The 22,563-nt window shown below is 44.0% G+C and overlaps 1 protein-coding gene across 3 annotated transcripts in view; it reads left to right on the forward strand.

Annotated features, from left to right (window-relative positions):
• LOC121580923 (sodium- and chloride-dependent glycine transporter 1-like) overlaps positions 1 to 22,563 on the forward strand; it is a 95,099-nt gene that overhangs the window by 23,735 nt on the left and 48,801 nt on the right. The window lies entirely within an intron of this gene.

The raw sequence follows: 22,563 nt of genomic DNA on the forward strand, positions 1-22,563 counted from the left end.
GACATTATTTACAAAAGATGCATTTGTGTTTAGTGAGTCCGCCAGACCAGACCAGAGGCAGTAGGGATGACCACGTGTTCTCTTGATAAGTGTGTGAATTAGACTTTTTTCCTGTCCTGCTAAGCATTCAAAATGTAATGAGTACTTTTGGTTGTCAGGGAAAATGTATGGAGTAAAAGTACAATATTTTCTTTAGGAATGTAGTTGAAGTAAAAGTAAAAGTAGTCAAAAATATAAATAGTAAAGTAAAGTACAGATACCCCAAAAAACTACTTAAGTAGTACTTAAAATAATGTTTACTTACTTACTTTACACCACTGCTCACATTTATATGTGAATTTGGTCGGGTCGCCCCCAAAAGTGACATATTGCAGCTTTAAAAGAAGACCGATTTTATTTATTTACTAGCAAGCAATGAAAATGTGCATTGTATTAAAGAAAGTCCACACATCAAACATGTTTCTTACTGAAGTGCCACAGCCTATAGGCTAGCACTTCTACATCCCCACGCATCTAGCGGATTAGCTGCTTGAGCATCAAACGACAGTTGGAAAGAGGAGGAGATGTAGACAGACTAAGTTAGCAAAACAATTGTTTATAATCATTAGTAAACACTCCCGCAATTAGGTCAAGTTTATCTACATGAAAATAAAGTTAATAAAAATAAAAATAAAAGGAATGTAGACCTATTTAAACAGTTTTGACGGTTCTTTTTTTTTCTCATGGCAGTCTGAAATTCAACAATGCACTAAATCAAAGCAGTGTGTAGCCTAGACCTACTGAGTAGACTACATTCCAGGTATCACAGTGTGAATTAGGAAAGTGTCTCTGTGACACTCACTTGTGCATTGTGGGAAGACGCTCAAGAGGAGGGATGGGTGAGAGACAGACAAACAGAAACAGCACTGTAGGCCCTAATGGAAATTTCCCAAAGCTCTATAATGAATCTGAAAGGAGACTGCAGTGTCCACTGTGTACTTTTGCTTTCATTGTTGTTTTTGGGAGGGTGTTAGCAGTGCATATCTCACAACTAACCAGGCATATACAAGAGGACATTTCAGAATGCCAGGCATGCAGTAATTTGAAATGCAGTGATTAGTGTTGCCACGGTAATATCACGGTACCAAAACATCATGATACTTATGATACCAACATTTTAGAATACCGTAGTACTATTTCATATGACACAACAACATTTTTCAGCAATACCGATCTAAAGAACCCGCTGGCGCGTTTATAAAGTCAGTTTTGTTTATAACTTCTGGAGAAAAAAATTAAGCAACAGCAACTATTCTCTTGTATGTGCCTCTTCAATAATGTCCACTTCATTTTCATGCACATATCACGTGTGGCAGCTGTAATCTGCCAGCTGCATCCCCTTCCAGCCATCACTCACCTGCTTCACTCCATCTGCTCTTACTGCACATCTATTCCATCAGTTTTTAAAATATGGCGAGTGGGTATAGAGACCCTGATCAGTCTTCTGTTGTTACATTTGTATGTTTGATACGTTGGAGCAGCACGCAGAGTGAGCAAAGTTGATACATTGTATATCATTTCATCCCTGGTATAACCATATAAGCCTAATGTAAGCCTAAACTATCAAAAATCAATCTCTTTCTGGTGCTCCTTACATTCTGTTTGGTGCCTAATGTTTTTAACCTATTACTGCAGTGGGCTAAATCAGGGTCACACAGAGTGATTGTTGGTAGTCTTAAACAAATCTACTTTGAAACAAAAGTATACACCTCACACACATGGTAATGGGCTTTTAAAAAAGGAGACACCTGTACCATGTCAGATATAGAGTTGATTCAATTTTGAGTTTGCATCCCAATATTACACTTTATATACAGTGCCTTCGGAAAGTATTCAGACCCCTTGACTTTTTTCACATTTTGTTACGTTACAGCCTTATTCTAAAACGGATTTAAAAAATAATAATCCTCAGCAATCTACACACAATACCCCATAATGACAAAGCGGAAACAAGATTTTAGAAAATTTTGCAAACGTATTAAAAATAAAAAAACAGATACCTTATTTATATAAGTATTCAGACCCTTTGCGATGAGACTCTAAATTGAGCTCAGGTGCATCCTGTTTCCATTAATCATCCTTGAGATGTTTCTACAACTTGATTGGAATCCACCTGTGGTAAATTCAATTGATTGGACATGATTTGGAAAGGCATACACCTGTCTATATAAGGTCCCACAGTTGACAGTGTATGTCAGCGCAAAAACCAAGCCATGAGATCGAAGGAATTGTCCGTAGAGCTCCAAGAAAGGATTGTGTCAAGGCACAGATCTGGGGAAGGGTACCATTCTTAAATGGAAGAAGTAGAGCTTCGTAGAGCTGGCCGCCCGGCCAAACTGTGCAATCGGGGGAGAAGGGCCTTGGTCAAGGAGGTGACCAAGAATCCGATGGTCACTCTGACAGCGCTCCAGAGTTCCTCTGTGGAGATGGGAGAACCTTCCAGAAGGACAACCATCTCTGCAGCACTCCACCAATCAGGCCTTTATGGTAGAGTGGCCAGACGGAAGCCACTCCTCATTAAAAGGCACATGACAGCCCACTTGGAGCACCTAAAGACTCTCAGACCATTACATTTTAGTCATTTAGCAGACACTCTTATCCAGAGCAACTTACAGTTAGTGAGTGCATACATTTTCATACTGGCCCCCCGTGAGAATCAAACCCACAAGCGCCATGCTCTACCAACTGAGCTACACGGGACTACACCGACCAATCCCGGACGACGCTGGGCCAATTGTGCGCCGCCCTATGGGACTCCCAATCACAGCCGGTTGTGATATAGCCTGCAATCAAACCAGGGGGTCTGTAGTGAAGCCTCAAGCACTGAGATGCAGTACCTTAGACCACTGTACCACACGAAAGCAAGATTAAACTCTTTGGCCTGAATGCCATGCGTCACGTCTGGAGGAAACCTGGCACCATCCCTACTGTGAAGCATGGTGGTGGCAGCATCATGCTGTGGGGATGTTTTTCAGCGGCAGGGACTGGGAGACTAGTCAGGATCGAGGCAAAGATGCATGGAGCAAAGTACAGAGAGATACTTAATGAAAACCTGCTCCAGAGCGCTCAGGACCTCAGACTTGGGCAACGTTTCCCCTTCCAACAGGACAACAACCCTAAGCACACAGCCGAGACAGCGCAGGAGTGGCTTCGGGACAAGTCTTTGAATATCCTTGAGTGGCCCAGACAGAGTCCCGACTTGAACCCGATCGAACATCTCTGGAGAGACCTGAAAATAGCTGTGCAGCAGTGCTCTCATCCAACCTGACAGAGCTTGAGAGGATCTGCTGAGAAGAATGGGAGAAACTCCCCAAATACAGGTGTGCCAAGCTTGTAGCATAATACCCAAGAAGACTCGATGCTGTAATCGCTGCCAAAGGTGCTTCAACAAAGTACTGAGTAAAGGGTCTGAATACTTCAGATATTTCCGTTTTTATTTTATAATATATTAGCAAAAATTTCTACAAACTTGTTTTTGCTTTGTCATCATGGCGTATTGTGTGTAGATTGATGAGGAAAAAAAACTATTTTAATGAATTTTAGAATAAGGCTGTAACCTAACAAAATGTGGAAAAAGTGGTCTGAATACTTTCCGAAGGCACTGTACATCACAGAAGACTGAAATATAACTGTTTGACTTAGAAACACTGGATTTTCGTATTTTTGTAAAAAATAATATTGATTAATTATGTAATTATGAAAATTATTAATAACGTTCCACCCATGAGGCCAAAGAGGGCTCTTTTGGTCATTGACTGCAGGAAAGGGCTACAATTGGGAGCAGCGAATATGTGTTATTACTCGTTTTAAGAGTAATAACTCACGTATGCCTGTCAATGAGAGATATGCACCAAAATTCAGGTGACTCACACAGATCTTAGGTTATTAGCAGTGACTAAGGTTAGATTCTATCTACAATTTACATAACTGTGTGGTAGCTAAAAACCTAAGTGGACAGTGGGAAATAATTTACTTTTCCACTGGAGTAGGCTAGATGATAGGCTAGCAGTGGTTGGTGGATAACTTGTAAGAGGTTATCTGATCGAAATTGGACCCTCTATCAGTTAGCCTATCTCTAATGCTGCGTTTAGATGGTACGAGGTAGATGGTAGACGGCAAACCGGATGTCATTTTTTTCAATGAGAGCACGACGGTAAATGCCGTTGAGGCTGTCAGCCGCCAGAATTCAAATATTTCAACTTTTGCCGTCTGCCGTAGCGTTGTTTTCTACCGGATGTTGATTTGCACTGTTAGTTTACTGAAATCACCATAGCAACGCATACCGTCATGCTGGCTTGCTTTTGCCGTCGCCCTCTATCTTGCTTTCTTGTCCTGCTATACCAACTGGGATGACGGTTTTTGCATCCCTCGTCTAAACACAGCATAAGTGGTTTGTCAGTTTTGAGGTCAATATTTTCCAGGTGCCAGTCTGACAACTAGCCCCTACCCTACCCTAGCCCTTAAGAATAACCCCCCTGCAGTAACCACAGGAGGCATGCCTGACTTAGGTTTGATCCTCCTGAGGTGGGTTGTAAAAATCTGCACCTACCACTCGCAGACACAGTTCCCAGTGATATCAACAATACAGTCAGTGCCCGTTACTGGGCCAAGGCCTTATTCCACTAATCCAGTGAAAAGATTAACCTGGACTGGCCTGGTGCGTGTGTGCACGTTCCTTTGTATGTGTGTGTGTGTGCGTCTGTGTGTGCGTCTGTGTGTGCGTCTGTGTGTGCTTCTGTGTGTGTGTGTGCGTGTGTGGGGTGTTCAATGCATGGAGGGCCCGTAGATGGTAGCAGAGATTATGGCCTTGAAAAGAGCTTCCACATTCACAGCATTCTCAGCAGCATTTGGCTAGAATGTCTGGTGCTGAAGGAGTTCACAAAGGGATCTTCATATGTCATCACTGTTCATTCAACCATAGCTAATTAAACCACCCCTACCTGTTCCTTGTACCTCTTATACCACACATTTTTTATTAAAACATATATAAAGGCTACATTCATTTCTCGGCTGAACAGATACTGTGACATTATTCCATGAGTTTGGATGCTTCTTGGTCATGCTGTAAGTCAATGCCAATATACAGAACGAGCATGTACCAACCTGTGTCAGTCTCAGTGGTGGTTACTCATAGGTTACCTCAAGCTTCTATTTACTTGAATGAACGGTCATACAGTAGATTCAGATTCCACTCCTCCTCATCAAAGTTACGGCTCTTGCTCCTGTTTTACCATCTTAGCCAATATTTAGTGCGCCTATTTTGAGATTGAGATGAGCTTGTGTTTAGTTTTCACCCATTGCAAAGGAAACAATCCAAAGAGAATATGCTTTGCTGTATTACAGCCAAACATCCTTAGCTGAAAGGTGTAGTAGTGTGGTGTTCCTCATACCCACTCCAGACATAACAGTGGGGATATAAAGGGGAAGCAAATAAACACAGCTAATGATAGCCTAATGCCAGTAAATACTATGATAATAACTTTAAGAAATTGTTCCTAGAATGTGTCTTTCCCTCAGGAGGAGTAAAAACGCAATCCTAGGCAACACAGTGACTATGGTCTGGTTTCAATTATGGACTCTTTTGGGATAGAGAACCTATGTCACTACTTTATCTGCTTGAATAAAATGCAAAATAGTAGCTAGCAAGATGGAGATCACAGAGGTTATTTTTAATGAGTGCTGTTCGCAAGTGGCTAGTTTGCATCAACTACCTTAACTAAAACCACTGCACAGGTTTTGCCTGCAAACTTTGTTTTTGAATCGTGACCTTCTGGCATGTCTGCCTCGTGATTTGTTGGGAGAGCCCTGATTCCCCCCCCTTATCGAAGTAGGCAGTGATGTAGTTCTTCTATGCCAAAAGAGTCCATCATTGAAACCAGACCCAAGTCACTGTGTTGCCTAGGATCGGGTTTTCAAGACTAAGCAGAAAGTGCCATAGGCCTAACCAACAAGCAGCAGTGAGGAACTGTAGTGTGAGTCCCCAGTGCTATCTATAGGGTGGTGGTGGGTGGGTGGGTGGAGGGCAGGGGAGGAGGTGTAGTATCATGTAGCTACAGAGACAGTAGGAGGAGGCCAATCTTACCATAGCAGATTGTCATTACTGCTTGTCCTGTAGTGATGGGGGAAACATCTATACAGTTACATATCGCAATATTAAGTAGCGATTATTTATTTCAAATATTCTAGGTAGCATTAGCTAGCGCTAGTCGGCTGTACCTGCGCTAAAACTAATTTTCTCATGCTCTCTCTCGTCTCACTGCAGCAGACATATAGTGAGTAATATGTTTGGAACATCCAATCGCATTAAAATTGCAGTGTTGAATCGCAATACATATAGAATGGTGATAATCGCAATACATATCGTATCGACACCTAAGTATTGTGATAATATCGTGAGGTCCCTGGCAATTCCCAGACCCATTATCCTGCCATTGCTTAGGATAGGAGTAGTGGGATTGGAGTTCAACTAGCACCACTTAGCCTTAAATTGACTACAAAGAGGCTAAAGGACAAGGTCCAAGTGAGTTTTAGGACCTGTCCACTTTGAGAAGGCCATTGTATAAATTAATCTGTTTGATGTTATGGCAGACATCGGCATGCATGCTTCACCCATTTCTTCTATAATCCCTGCCAAAGCCAATTGTCACGACTTCCACCGAGGCTGCCTCCCCTCCTTGTTCGGGCAGGTTTCGGCGCTCGTCGTCAACGGCTTACTATCCACTGCCGCTCCATATATCATCATTCCATTTGTCTTGTCTTGTTAATTACACACACCTGGTTCTTATCCCCTCATTAGTCCGTGTATAAGTGTTCCCTCTGCCCCCTTGTCCTTGTGGGTGATTGTTTATTGTGAGAGTAGTGTAGCTCGGTGGAGCTACTCGCACTTTGTATTGCCGGGGTAGATATTTCCCCTGTGCCTGTATATTGTTGGAGTATCCCATACTGTGTATTGCCAGGGTAGAGAGTTTCCCCTGTGCCTGTTTTCGTGTGTCGCTATCCAGCGCAATCGTGTACGACGGAATAAACTCTGTATTCGGTGATTTACCCTCCTGCGCCTGACTCCTTCTATCACACTCATGACACCAATATTGATCTCATTGATCTCAGCCTACTTCAAATGATTGGCCCTCAACTAGAACAACATATCTGGTTAATATGTAACACCACTTCCAGATCCATTTGTTTGGCAACAATAACTGGATAGCATATCTATCTTGACTGAGAACACATGAGCACATCGAAACTGTCCACAGGACTTTTAATGCTTAAACATGATTGAACAGAGTTAACAGCACTGCCCTATAACGGCTATTCCCAACTATCTCAATAGTTGGGCAGCTAAGCATGATAAACATTCAGTTTGTGATAAAAGCACCAAATTTGATACGCGTTCATTCATTCAACATTCTCTCCCATGTTCTGAGCTGGCATATCAGACCAAGGAGTCGTTCCTGTAAGTTGTGTGCTGTTTACTCCTTCATCAATGTTAATGCACAATATTTGCCACATGTGCTAGGTCTCCCAAACTCGGTCCTGGGGCCCCCCGTGGGTGCACGTTTTGTTTTTTGCCCTAGCACTACACAGCTGATTCAAATAACCAACTGATCATCAAGCTTTTTTAAATCTTCTTTTAAAATATATATATATATACATTTTTTTAGGGGGTAGATCAGCTTTAATATTGCAGATAGATTGTGGCTTCTATCAATATAATTGTCTGCATCATTTCCAATCCCCCATATATTTTTTTCCTTCTTTATTATTTTCCCCTAACCCTACCACCCCTCCCCTAATTGAAGTAAACTAATGGACAACAATACTTAGGCTTCTACTTCCAGCTTATACATACTATATACAGTGCCAGTCAAAAGTTTGGACACACCTACTCATTCCAGGGTTTTTCTTTATTTTAAATATTTTCTACATTGTAGAGTAATACTGAAGACATCAAAACTATGAAATAACACATATGGAATCATTTAGTAACCAAAAAAGTGTTAAACAAATCAAAATATATTTTATTTTTGAGATTCTTCAAAGTAGCCACCCTTTGCCTTGATCACAGCTTTGCACACTCGTGGCATTCTCTCAACCAGCTTCATGAGGTAGTCACCTGGAATGCATTTCAATTAACAGGTGTGCCTTGTTATTGTGGAATTTCTTTCCTTCTTAATTCGTTTGAGCCAATCAGTTGTGTTGTGACAAGGTAGGGTTGGTATACAGACTAGAGCCCTATTTGGTAAAAGACCAAGTCCATATTATGGCAAGAACAGCTCAAATAAGCAAAGAGAAACGACAGTCCATCATTACTTTAAGAAATGAAGGTCAGTCAATCAAGAACTTTGAAAGTTTCTTCAAGTGCAGTCGCAAAAACCATCAAGCGCTATGATGAAACTGGCTCTCATGAGGACCGCCACAGGAATGGAAGACCCAGAGTTACCTCTTCTGCAGAGGATAAGTTCATTGGAGTTACCAGCCTCAGAAATTGCAGCCCAAATAAATGCTTCACAGAGTTCAAGGAACAGACACGTCACAACATCAACTGTTCAGAGGAGACTGCATGAATCAGGCCTTCATGGTCGAATTGCTGCAAGGAATCCACTACTAAAGGACACCAATAATAAGAAGAGACTTACTTGGGCAAAGAAACACGAGCAATGGACATTAGACCGGTGGAAATCTTTCCTTTGGTCTGATGAGTCCAAATTTGAGATTTTTGGTTTTTGTGGGGGTGCTTTGCTGGTGACACTGTCAGTGATTTATTTAGAATTCAAGGCACACTTAACCAGCATTGCTACCACAGCATTCTGCAGCGACACGCTATCCCATCTGGTTTGCGCTTAGTGGGACTATCATTTGTTTTTCAACAGGACAATGACCCAACACACCTCTAGGCTGTGTAAGGGCTATTTTACCAAGAAGGAGAGTGATGGAGTGCTGCATCAGATGACCTGGCCTCCACAATCACCCGACCTCAACCCAATTGAGATGGTTTGGGATGAGTTGGACCGCAGAGTGAAGGAAAACCAGCCAACAAGTGCACAGCATATGTGGAAACTCCTTCAAGACTGTTGGAAAAGCATTCCAGGTGAAGCTGGTTGAGAGAATGCCAAGAGTGTGCAAAGCTGTCATCAAGGCAAGGGGTGGCTATTTGAAGAATCTCAAATATGAAATATATTTAGATTTGTTTAACACTTTTTTGGTTACAACATGATTCCATATGTGTTATTTCATAGTTTTGATGTCTTCACTATTATTCTACAATGTAGAAAATAATAAAAATAAAGAAAAACCATTGAATGAGTAGGTGTGTCCAAAGTTTTGACTGGTACTGTACATTTTACGGACACAGTATATTTAGTTATATTTTGTTTGTTTTTAGTCAAACCCTTCAGCTACCCTCAACCCCTCCCATCTATCTTTGAAGACCATCCATTTCTAGCTGCCATATATTTTTCCACTGTTCACAAAAGTTCTGAAACTTTCTATTCTCATAGTTTGTACAGATATAAAATTAAAGATAAACATTCATCAAGCTTTGATTATTTGAATCAGCTGTGTAGTGCTAGGGCAAAACCCAAAATGTGACCCGTTTCAGGAAGCTAGGCGTATGTCGCACGTCACTACGTCACAGGAGAGGCATTTGAACGTTAAAAAAAGTTTTTATCTAAATGTTTTTTTTAGCAGAAATTGCTTCTGAAACGTGAACGGTCATATGCCTTAATAACAAACGTGTATGCCATCTATAAATACGAATAAATAAAATAAATGTACAAACCTAGTTGGTTTAGCCATGGAAAAAGACAGGATCCTTCCCGCTAGCCATGATTGGCTCAGATAATGGATGGGCTGGACATGCCGAGAGATGAGTTTGGATTGGTCTGCCATGTAGCATGCTTCTGTCTGTAACATGAGCTTTTCAGTATGTGTAGATAATCCTTGCTATCGCGGCTTTTTTGAAAGATATACCGTTAGCCACGGATAACTGCAAAAGTGTTGCTACTGCTCTCAACAACATTGCTGCCCTGTATTTAGCAGGCGCTATTGACAAAGATCAATGGGAAAAAGTTGTGATGGACTACTTTCTGCACACGGTCAGTGTGAACCGGAGTGACTTGACACAATGGGCCAAACAAGCTGTAAAAACAAAACAGAAACAACACAGGACGTCTTTCTTAATTAAAGGGGTTCCAGTCTGCCGTGAAGCATTCATCCATGTATGTGGGTAAAAGTCTAGCTAAATTTTCAGTTTTTATATGTTTCAATTTTTTCAGGAAGTTGTTTTCATTGCAAGTTAAAGCGTACTGTTAGCTAAGTAGTGAATGTTAGTTTGCTGGCTCGCTAGCTAACATTACGTGTATGATCTGTGAAGTAATATTATTTGTATCGCAGAAAGCCATTTGCATTGCTAGTTATAGCCTAATGTTAGCTAGCTAGCTAACATTGAACCTAGTTGGTTAGCTTTAGCTACCTACAGATTCATACTACAGCATTTCATGCATAGTGGATAGCTATGACAATCCGATTTTATTGCTAGTACTGTATTGGTTGGGATTATGGTTCATTCTTTAGCTATCTAGCTAGCTATATGTCTAAACAAAAGACTCCACTTCGCCAGATGATTACATGACCCATTAAGTTAGCCAGGTGTGGCTGGGGGTGATTACGGCCATCTGTTGTATTTCATGAACATGCATACATTTCTAGACAATAGTGACCCATCCACATAACTAGATGTTGCTGAGGGGTGGTTATAGCATTTATTTCACATGACCCATCAATTTAGACAAGTGTGTCTGGGTAAGCATAATCTAATAATGATAATATATTAATAACATGTTTTTATCTAAACACTTTCTATTTTTGATATTGCAACTATGCAAATATGCAAGTAACCATTTCACTGTACCGTTTATACCTGTGCATATGACAAATAAACTTGGATTTGATTTGATATAGTGTGTGTTTACTAGAGATGGTAACGTGAAGAACAACATGACCTGTACCAAAGTCAGATTAGGATATAGGCCAAGGACTAGATAAAGTGTATTTTTACCTGGAGTTTTTCCTTATTGTAGGCTACTACTTTCACCACTTTTAGTCTTGAAATCTTTGGTTGTTTACTACACTACTTTACTCGCTCTGTTTAGCACATGGCCTCACATGTGAATCCTTAAAGAGATGGGTGGGGCTAAGGCTTAAGAAGAAATATCAGCCTGCGCAGAGAAGCACAAGATTGAACTTCACTCAACTTTCTAGAGTTTTCCGCCTTAGTTATTAACACTATCAATGTTTCCCTTTACTGTGGGAATTGTGATTGAATCAACGCAATATTAGCCACTTTCAATACAACATACCGAAACAAAACAAGATATTTTGTTGCAGGCAGAACGCATCAGAGTAGGATTCTATTGCATTGACACGCACGACTCAGGCTCGTACTCTCCACAGACCGGTGCGGCATAACCGTTCAGAGCTGCAGTAGGCCGATATGCAAATAGACCATTGCCATATATGGATCTGTGCCATTCACTTTGAACTGGACTGTGTTTACAGCATGAGCGGTCGTGAGTAGATGCGCTTGTTTTGAGATCAAAGCAGTGGCTTGTATTCATGGATGCCAAGAAAAAAAGAAAAAACATACAATTATGTATCTTTTGTCTCTCAGTTTTTTTCGTAATTTTCCTTCAATTTGCAAGAGGCTGAATGTATCTCACCAGAGAAAGCATCCAAGCGAGCGAAACAGCGCCCCTCTGTCTCTGTAGGACATCTATCTGATGCTGTCTGGTCATAAAGAGTATGACGTTGTTGCCGCCCGTAGCATTGAATGCAAGGGAAGCCAGCGAGCATTTGGCATCCCTTGATAAAGAAAGTATAAAATAATAGCCAATCAGCGTTGAGCTTAACTGATTTAGCTCAATTGTGAATGGACCTGACGCTCCAAAAAAAAGTGTCAAGGGAAGCCAGTTTGGATTTAGCTTCACTCCTATCACATCGCATGAAGAGAAATACATCATTGACAGAAACAACTTGAATTGTTGCATCTCGTTGTGTTGTTGACCTCCGATGGCTAGCTAAACTTCTCCCTTTCCTAAATTAGCCATGAATGGAGATAGGGATTTGGACTTTAGTTTTTACTTAATTCTCCGTACTGTTCAATGATTATAATGGCGATTCTGATCCAACCATAAAGTCATACATTGTGCCCTTGGACTGAGAGGATGGATGTTCAATATGTAGCTAGATGTAGAAGGCTAATGTTAACTAGCTAACGTTGCCTATGAAAGGAAGTTAGGCAAGCAAGCATTTTAGCCTAGGACAACAAAAAATAAAAGCGTGTACTTTATGACAGTCATAGACCGTTTCCTCAACATGAAAGAGAGGAGGATGGCATTGACATTTCTCTACAAGTAGAGTGAGTCAACATGTTTTTTCTACTTTCACGAACACACACACACACACACACACACACACAAATCAGAACCATGGACAGCCACATCATATTTAGCTTACGTTGTTTGGACTAAATTGTTTTTGGTATCTTTTGGTTGTCACTGTATTAGACTAAGCATAGGTGTTACGAGTACTGATATACGAAGAGGTAGGACGCAGACGCAAGAATTAACAAGGTCAAGGTTTACTTAATAATGAGAAAGAGAATAACAAAGAGAGAGTAAACGACACGACGCTTAACAATCACACACAACACAATACTAAACAGTCCAGGGCTAAATAGGGGTGGTGATGAGATGATGAGGTGCAGGTGCGCTGGAGGTGATTAGGGTGCGTTGGGTTTCCATTCCGGTGTTGCCGAGGTGGTGCGCTCAGACCGGTGGCTCAGTAGACCGGCGAATCAGAGCGCCTGAGGGGAGCAACGGGAGGAGACGTGACAATAGGTGATTTGATGTTGTTGAATTGTTGAAGTTGAAATGGTGCTGGAATAGTGGAGGCAGCTCCTGTTTTCTTTGTGACTTGCGGTAACTCTCCGTGGTTCTAAATCAATACTTGTTTAGTAGTCCGAAAATGTCCGAAACATTAACTTGCTTGACCATGCTGTAGGTCATGTGTAATATGGAATTTTTTTCTGGCTTGGCTTCCTCAGTGATTTTATCCACGCACTGCTACTGGATCAAAGCAAGAGCTTTGAACCGAGTTTGGGAAACCCTGTGCTAGGTGAACTGTATCTGTGTGCTGCTTACTCCTGCATCAAGGGTCATGTAGCCTAATTATTATTGTACAGTGTATCATGTAGGCTTATTGTTATTACTAATTGTTAGCTTATACTTTTCTTACAAAAGTTGGAATTAGGCTAGTTTTTAGAACTGTAAAACATATTTCAGTTAATGTTTTTAGTGTAGGCTAAGTGGCATGCTGTGTAACAACGACTAAAATAAACTTGTCACTGTACTTACAAGAATAATTACACAATGAGAATGTGTGGGATAAATTGTTACGCAATATATTATACCTAGGCTAGTTACTGTAAATCATTTTTTACAGTGCAGCAGGAGCCTTTCTCCACAGTTGGATAAGCTATAGAGTATAGACTACTCAAATAAATTCATAAATGATTTGGACATACTAATTTTAGGCAATGGGCATTGAAATTGAGAACACAGAAAAGGAAAGGAGAAGGGACCTGTACTTTTCCACCAATAACTCTCTTTCACTCCTCCAGGGGTGGAGCAGCACTCATATGTACTGTACATACTACTAGAGCAGACCTGAGGGAAATTAACAGAACTGACTGAGTGGAGTGCATGGGATAGTTATATGTTGGTCCACTCTGCAGACAAGTTGGTTCTTCACTTCAGAGCCTATCTTATCTAGTAGCTCCTTTGAAAGCCAACACTGTCTGGTAAAACCCAAAGCCTGTTCTATCTTTGAGGGGCATTGCTACTTCTGTGATGATAAGACTTGGCTTTTAACCTAGTTTTCTTTTACTTGTTGCATCAACTTAACTATTTATCCCTGGGCATGTTTGATTAATCAGTGTTTTACATTTGAATGGGAGCTATACTGTCATGAGCCCTCTCACTCCACCGGGTTACCACCTTAATTGGTTTCCACTATCTTCCACTCTGCTCACCTCCCTCTCTCTACTCAGCCTAACTAGCTCCACCTGTCCCTGCTCTGCTCGGCTCTAATTACTCTGCCAGCTGCGCTGCATTACCCACTAACCTCTCCCAGTATATTAGGCCCTGTCTTTCAGCTCTCCGGTGTCAGATCGTCTGCAAAGCTCACACCCGGAACCTGTTTGCTCGCGCTTCTGGCTCACCCTGGTTTTGTGACCCCGGACCTGCCTGTTTATTGGATACTCTTCTGCCTTAGGAGATCCAGACCTGCTTCTGCCATTACGACTCCTGACTACTCTTCAATCCCGGTAACTCTGACCAGCCTTCTGCCTTGCTACTACGTATTTTGGATTCCCTTGAACTGTACTGCTGCCTGGTTTCATTCCGCCCTGTTGTGTCTGTGTCTCCCCCAGGACTTCTGGACCACCCACCACCGGCTTCATAGGACGCATCGCTGCCACTGGGGGGCACAGACCCAGCGTATTGGACGGGATCCCTGTTACCCCTGGAGCCTTCATTCACTCCCTACTTCCCTTTTCCCTTAAGTTTAATAAACTTTCTGGTGTGACGCAATTGTGGTCCTCTGGTCGTCTGTCTGAATCGTGACAGTACGATCTGACCATCATGGACTCAGCGCACACTTCCCCCGACATGGAAACCGAAGAGCCTGAGCAACCCACCGCCATGCTACGCCTGGAACACACTGAGAGAGAGCTAGGCCGCATGAGCGGCGTCATCTCCTCTCTGCTTCAGGTCGGCCACCAACAGCATCAGCAGTTCCAGCAGCACCAGCAGCAGTCCCAGCAGCAGCAACAACAACTCGCCATGATCATTCAACTCCTCACCAACCTGACCCCAGCCAGTCTGCCCACCAGCCCTGCCCCGAGTTACCTGCCCCGGTCATTGCAGCCGCTGCTCGGAACCCAAGATTGGAAACCCCGAGCGGTTCAACGGCGATTCAACCCAGGTCCGGCCATTCCTGACTAGCTGCCGACTTCAGTTCTCCTTGCAGCCAAGGACCTTCGCCACGGAGGGGACTAGAGTTGGGTATGCCATCACTCACCTGACGGGCCGAGCTCGACTCTGGGGAACAGCAGAGTTCGAACGTCAAACCCCCGCATGTGCAACCTTCGACCTGTTTGCTGAGGAGATGCTGAAGGTGTTTGACCTGGATTCACCAACCGCAGAGGCGTCTCGTGAACTGTTCAGTATTCGACAAGGCAGACGTACAGTCGCAGACCATTCCATCGACTTCCGAACCCTGGCTAGACGAAGTTCTTGGAACACACCATCGTTGGTGGACGCGTTCTTCCATAGTTTGGCTGACTATATCAAGGACGAGTTGGTCTCCCATGAACTGCCTTCCACTCTTGATGAAGCCATCGCACTGACTGTCAGGATCGACAGAGGGATACAGACCCGTCGTCGTGAGAGGGGGCGCCAAGGTCCACCTACTACCGGCATTCGGAGAGATCCGACTGGGCTCCTGTCATCTACTGCCACTCACCCAGGTCAGCTTGATCAGTCTGAGCCTATGGAGATTGGGCGAGCCTCTCTCACTCCTGCAGAGCGCCAGCGACGCTTCACCTCAAACCTCTGTCTCTATTGTGGAGGTGACGGACATCGTGTGGTAACCTGCCCTTTAAAGGGCCGAAGCTCACCGGGCATAGGGGAGTCCGGTTGAGTTCAATGACCATCCAGTCCTCCGACCGCAAACCCCTGCTGCAGGTTCACCTCCGCCTCTCTGACTCAACTCACACCCTGGCTGCTCTGGTGGATTCTGGCGCCCGAAGCCAACATAATGGACATCAAGCTGGCACGCCAACTGGGACTGGAGAACCTCCGTTTGACACCTCCTATTCCTGCCCGGGCACTGGACGGACACTTACTCGGATCGGTCACTCATGTCACGGCCCCGGTCTCGATGGGTCTGTCCGAAACCATCAAGAAACTATCCAGTTTCACCTGCTCCCCTCTCCAGGCCAACCCCTCATCCTGGGTTACCCATGGCTCCGCCCGGCACAACCCTCAGCTCGACTGGGTGACCGGGGTGATCAGGGAGTGGGGAGAGGACTGCCACCGAACCTGCCTGCTTGCCGCCGCACTACCCCCCTCGGCCAGTACCTACTAACTCCGCTCCTGACCCCTCCAAGGACCCTGTGTCGATTCTGCCAAGTCCCTGCATCGTTGCAGCTCTGACCTGGGCTGTTGAGGAACAGGTGCTGGAGGCTCTCCGTAACCAGCCAGGTCCCAGCACTTGCCCAGCTGACCGCCTTTTTGTCCCCGAAGACCTGAGGTCCCAGGTCGTTCAGTGGGGACATGACTCCCGCCTAGCTTGTCACCCTGGCTCCACCCGCACTTACAACCTGCTCGCCCAGAGGTTCTGGTGGCCCTCTCTGAGGAAGGATGTACGGGAATTCGTCCAAGCCTGCCCCATCTGCAACCAACACAAGTCGTCCTGCCAGCCCCCCAGCCGGATTGCTGCAGCCCCTGCCTGTGCCCAGGAGTCCGCTGGTCCCTGCTGCGCCTTGTCCTCCTCCTCCACGGCTCGTCGATGGTGGTCTGGTTTACACCGTCCGCCGCCTGCTTCGGTCCAGACGGAGGGGTAGGGGTCTCCAGTACCTCATTGACTGGGAGGGCTATGGACCTGAGGAAAGGACCTGGGTGCCAGCTAGTCGGATTGTGGATAGGACTCTCATCACCGCTTTCCACCAACGGCATCCTGATCAACCTGCAACCCGTAGGGGCCGCCCCAGAGGGATCCCTAACCGTCCTGCCCGCTCGGCTTCCTGTCCTGTGCCTGATCCTGTCTCGGGACCTGTCCCATCTCCCGACCACGGCCCTCCGGCTTCCTCCGAGGATGAGGACGTTCGCTCGGACCGTTCGGAGGAGTTCTAGCCCTCCTCCGGCTCCCCTCCTCCCGCCCGGCGTGGTGTTGCTCTTGGGACTTCTGGGGCCGTCCCTTGGGGGGGGGGTTCTGTCATGAGCCCTCTCACTCCACCGGGTTACCACCTTAATTGGTTTCCACTATCTTCCACTCTGCTCACCTCCCTCTCTCTACTCAGCCTAACTAGCTCCACCTGTCCCTGCTCTGCTCGGCTCTAATTACTCTGCCAGCTGCGCTGCATTACCCACTAACCTCTCCCAGTATATTAGGCCCTGTCTTTCAGCTCTCCGGTGTCAGATCGTCTGCAAAGCTCACACCCGGAACCTGTTTGCTCGCGCTTCTGGCTCACCCTGGTTTTGTGACCCCCGGACCTGCCTCTTTATTGGATACTCTTCTGCCTTAGGAGATCCAGACCTGCTTCTGCCATTACGACTCCTGACTACTCTTCAATCCCGGTAACTCTGACCAGCCTTCTGCCTTGCTACTACGTATTTTGGATTCCCTTGAACTGTACTGCTGCCTGGTTTCATTCCGCCCTGTTGTGTCTGTGTCTCCCCCCCCCCCCAGGACTTCTGGACCACCCACCACCGGCTTCATAGGACGCATCGCTGCCACTGGGGGGGGCACAGACCCAGCGCATTGGACGGGATCCCTGTTACCCCTGGAGCCTTCATTCACTCCCTACTTCCCTTTTCCCTTAAGTTTAATAAACTTTCTGGTGTGACGCAATTGTGGTCCTCTGGTCGTCTGTCTGAATCGTGACATATACACTGAGTGTACAAAACATTACGAACACCTGCTCTTTACTGACCAGGTGAATCCAGGTGAAAGCTATGATCCCTTATTGATGTTAATTGTTAGATCCACTTCAATCTGTGTAGATTAAGGGGAGGAGACAGGTTAAAGAAGGATTTTTAAGCCTTGAGACAATTGAGACATGGATTGTGTATGTGTGCCATTCAGGGGGTGAATGGGCAAGACAGGATTGAAGTGCCTTTGAACGGGGTATGGTAGTAGGTGCCAGGCACACCGGTTCATGTCAAGAACTGCAACGCTGCTGGATTTTTCATGTTCAATAGTTTCCCTTGTGTATCAAGAATGGTCCACCACCCAAAGGACATCCAGCCAACTTGAAACAAATGTGGGAAGCATTGGAGTCAACATGGACCAGCATCCCTGTGGAATGCTTTCGCCACCTTGTAGAGTCCATGCCCCGACGAATTGAGGCTATTCTGAGGGCAAAAGGGGGTGCAACTCAATATTATAAAGGTGTTCCTAATGTTTTGTACACTCAGTGTACATCATTTATCCTAACACACTGTGGAATGTCAGGTCAACAGACTCCCAACACATTGATGCTGAAGATGATAAAGAGAGAGTTTATCCAAGTTACAAAATGACACATCGGTTTTGTTACCCTCTAAGCAGTCCCTGGCACTGTTTCCACATGCTAACATTTAAGCAATTGTGGCACAAATCCCATTCAAGTCATGGGACCGATATTAGCATTTTTTGCACATCATGTCCAAATCATCCGAAAGTATCTCAAATGTATTGAGAAGCTCAACAGAGTCTCCTATATATGTTTTGAGCATGGATTGCTGGTATACCATGTCCATAGACCGCTTACAGGGTAAGGAAACCAATATGTTGAAAGGGCATTGGGTCATTGTACTTTTTTCCCCCTTTAAAATAAATAGGCATAATAGTTTTGTAATGCCCATAATTGACTCCTGGAAGCCTTTTTTTTAATGGTGTAATCATACCTAGATACATTGTATTATCATGTACAGTGCCTTCAGAAAGTATTCACTACGGCTGTGGTAGTCATTACATTTTGTCAGCTGGTTATTGTCATGCTTCCCACATTTGTCTAATGGTAATTGGCCGTAATTAGCATAAACACGTAATTAGCATAAACACGTTTAGCATCTCCAGGCCTCCACGCATACAAGCCACTGATGCACGCCTTTGGAACATCTACATTTAAAAAAAGTAGAATAAATCAATTTAATATACTGTTCACCATCACAATAAATACATTATTTATTTTAGGCAGGTCTAAAGAAACATTATGATATGCAGAAATGTTATTTCAGAAGAACCGAATGAAGTTGGCCTACTGTCTGTTATCTGGCTATGCGCCATGCCATAGGCTGTAAGCTTGTTCATTTAGCAGATAAGATATGCGTATAAGTCCCGTGCCTTTATTTTATATAAGAAGAATATAATTGAACTTAGCTGAATAAAATAGAAAGGATATTTTTTCCATTCCTGAGCGAGTGCGCATATGAAGTGGCTGTGTTGAGCGTAAAAGTGATCATTTGAAACAGGTCCTATACGCTAGATTTAGAGTTATTTGGCCATTTTAGTTGTGCATGATACACACCTTAGAATGTAAATGTCTTAGAAGTCAAATCATATATGGGCTGCATGATGCGACTATAGGCTATTGATGATTTCAGAAAGTAGCAAAAAAAGCTTGTGCTCTGTTTCTTGCCTCAGGCTGCACATGTTGTTCTCTCATCAAGTGATCATATTTTCACTATTCTCAATTTAATCTTGTCTTTACTAATATGTCAAATTAGTTTCGATTTAGAATGGCCCATTATCAAATGGGCAGGAACAGGGGCAGGGGAAAAAATACATGTTATCCATATGCACTGGAATAGTGAATGGAGGCCGCTTTCCCTCTGGTTCGTTTTTCAGGCTACTCCAGTTATTTCACTCCAAGCATCAACCACTGTTTGGGAGCATGCAGCCTCTCGCTGCACGGCAGGTGATATTTTGCCCAAACTCTGTATGTCATGGGCTCTCCAACCCTGTTCCTGCATTTACCCAGTTCTTCATTTGGGAAACCTAGTGAAATCTTTTCGGGAACATCGATAATAACATGTATTCCCAACTAAACATATTTCATTAAACTGTTGACAGCCCCTCTCTCTGCGCACTGGAGAAGGAGAGAGAGGAGGAGATGGAAACACACAGTTGTGAGCTATTCTGTAGCTAAAGGTAATGTGTTAGCCTATTAATTATGAAAATATATGCCCTATTACTAGGCTATTAAAAATCAAATACAAATTCACTATAATTGTAGGCTTAGCTGCCCTGCCCTGCACAATCAACCAACAGCCTCGTACAAAAATGTACCATGGTAGTACAATTAAAAAAATACCATGGTACTATCATGTTTTTTTGGTCACAACCATGGCAGGAAAAAAAACATGATAGTACCATTGTAGTTTTTTCATTGTACTACTAAAATGCCATGGTATTTGCACCAGTACCATGGTATTTACCTGCCATGGTAGTGACCAAAAAAACACAATATTTTTTTCATTATACTAGCTACAATGGTACAAAAATGAACCATGCTAGTATAATGAAAAAAATACCATGGTTTTGTACTAGCAGCATGCAGTGAAACATGAAAGCATGGTAGTTGTTTACAATGTATTATGATGGTCTGTGTCCCACCGTTTTCCAGGTAAAGTGACCAAAAACGTAGTAATTTATGGTACTCACATAATGCAACATTGACTACTCTGCAATGGTAAGTGTAGGCCTAGTACACCCGTAAACCCCTTTTAGCTCGTAGTGAAAACCCACAACACACATGTTAGTGTAGTGTACCCTCTTAAACCTTGGGACCTGGATAGGGTATGGTGAGAAGAATGAAGGGAGTCTGAAACCTTGAAGATTTAAAATACTTTATCTGGTGCTTCTCTCTTCAATAAAGTTTTCAGTTGGCTCTCTCTCATTCAACTGACTTGGCTCTACTCTTATACAATTCTAAATAGCCAACATACTAAAAAACAATTTGTTAAAATGTATAAATGATCATCTTATCTCATAGATACATTTTCATCATGTAATTCTCAATATACAGTGCCTTCGGAAAGTATTCAGACCCCGGCACTTTTTCCACATTTTGGTATGTTACAGCCTTATTCTAAAATGGATTACATTTTTTTCTCTCATCAGTCTACACACAATACCCCATAATGACAAAGCAAAAACAGGTTTGTAGAATTTTTTCAAATGTATTAAAATAAAAAAAACGGAAATATCACATTTAAGTAAATATTCAGACTCTTTACTCAGTACTTTGTTGAAGCACCTTCGGCAGCGATTTTAGCCTCAAGTCTTCTTGGGTATGATGCTACAAGCTTGGCACACCTGTATTTGGGGAGTTTCTCCCATTCTTCTCTGCAGATCCTCTCAAGTCAGGTTGGATGGGGAGCATTGCTGCACAGCTATTTTCAGGTCTCTCCACAGATGTTAGATCGGGTTCAAGTCCGGGCTCTGGCTGGGCCACTCAAGGACATTCAGAGACTTGTCCCGAAGCCACTCCTGCATTGTCTTGGCTGTGTGCTTAGGGTTGTTGTCCTGTTGGAAGGTGAACCTTCGCCCCAGTCTGAGGTCCTGAGCACTCTGGAGCAGGTTTTCATCAAGGATCTCTCTGTACTTTGCTCCGTTCACCTTTCCCTTGATCCTGACTAGTCTCCCAGTCCCTGCTGCTGAAAAACATCCCCACAGCATGATGCTGCCACCACCATGGTTCACCATAGGGATGGTATTGGCCAGTTGATGAGCGGTGCTGTCACGCCCTGACTCTAGGGACTTGTATTTGTTGAGTCAGGGTGTGTATTTTCTGTACTGGGTTTGTCTATGTTAGTTTCTAGATCGTTTAGATCTATGTTGGCCAGGGTGGTTCCCAATCAGAGGCAGCTGTAGCTCGTTGTCTCTGATTGGGGACCATACTTAGGTAGCCTGTTGGCACTAGTGGGGTGTGGGATCTTGTTCCGTGTGAGGTATGTTATTTGTCTACCTTGGACTTCACGTTTCGTTTGTTGTTTTGTCGTGTGTTTAGTCATTAATAAATATGAATGCATATCACGCTGCGCCTTGGTCTTTCTCGTCCGTAAACGATCGTGACAGGTGCCTGGTTTCCTCCAGACGTGACACTTGGCATTCAGGCCAAAGAGTTTGATCTTAGTGTCATCAGACCAGAGGATCTTGTTTCTCATGGTCTGAGAGTCCTTTAGGTGCCTTTTGGCAAACTCCAAGCGGGCTGTCATGTGCCTTTTACTGAGGAGTGGCTTCCGTCTGGCCACTCTACCATAAAGGCCTGATCGGTGGAGTGCTGCAGAGATGGTTGTTCTTCTGGAAGGTTCTCCCATCTCCACAGAGGAACTCTGGAGCTCTGTCAGAGTGACCATGGGGTTCTTGGTCACCTCCCTGAACATGGTCTTCTCCCTTGATTGCTCAGTTTGGCCGGGCGGCCAGCTCTAGGAAGAGTCTTGGTGGTTCCAAACTTCTTCCATTTAAGAATGATGGAGGCCACTGTATAATTGGGGACCTTCAATGCTGCAGACATTTTTGGTACCCTTCCCCTGATCTGTGAAGGATTACTTTATCCTATCCCAGGTATTCCTTAAAGAGGTGGGGTTTCAAATGTCTCCGGAAGGTGGTGAGTGACTCCGCTGTCCTGGCGTCGTGAGGGAGCTTGTTCCACCATTGGGGTGCCAGGGCAGCGAACAGTTTTGACTGGGCTGAGCA

This window comes from Coregonus clupeaformis, chromosome 14, assembly GCF_020615455.1.
Source record: "Coregonus clupeaformis isolate EN_2021a chromosome 14, ASM2061545v1, whole genome shotgun sequence".
In the NCBI taxonomy this organism is placed as follows: Eukaryota; Metazoa; Chordata; class Actinopteri; order Salmoniformes; family Salmonidae; genus Coregonus; species Coregonus clupeaformis.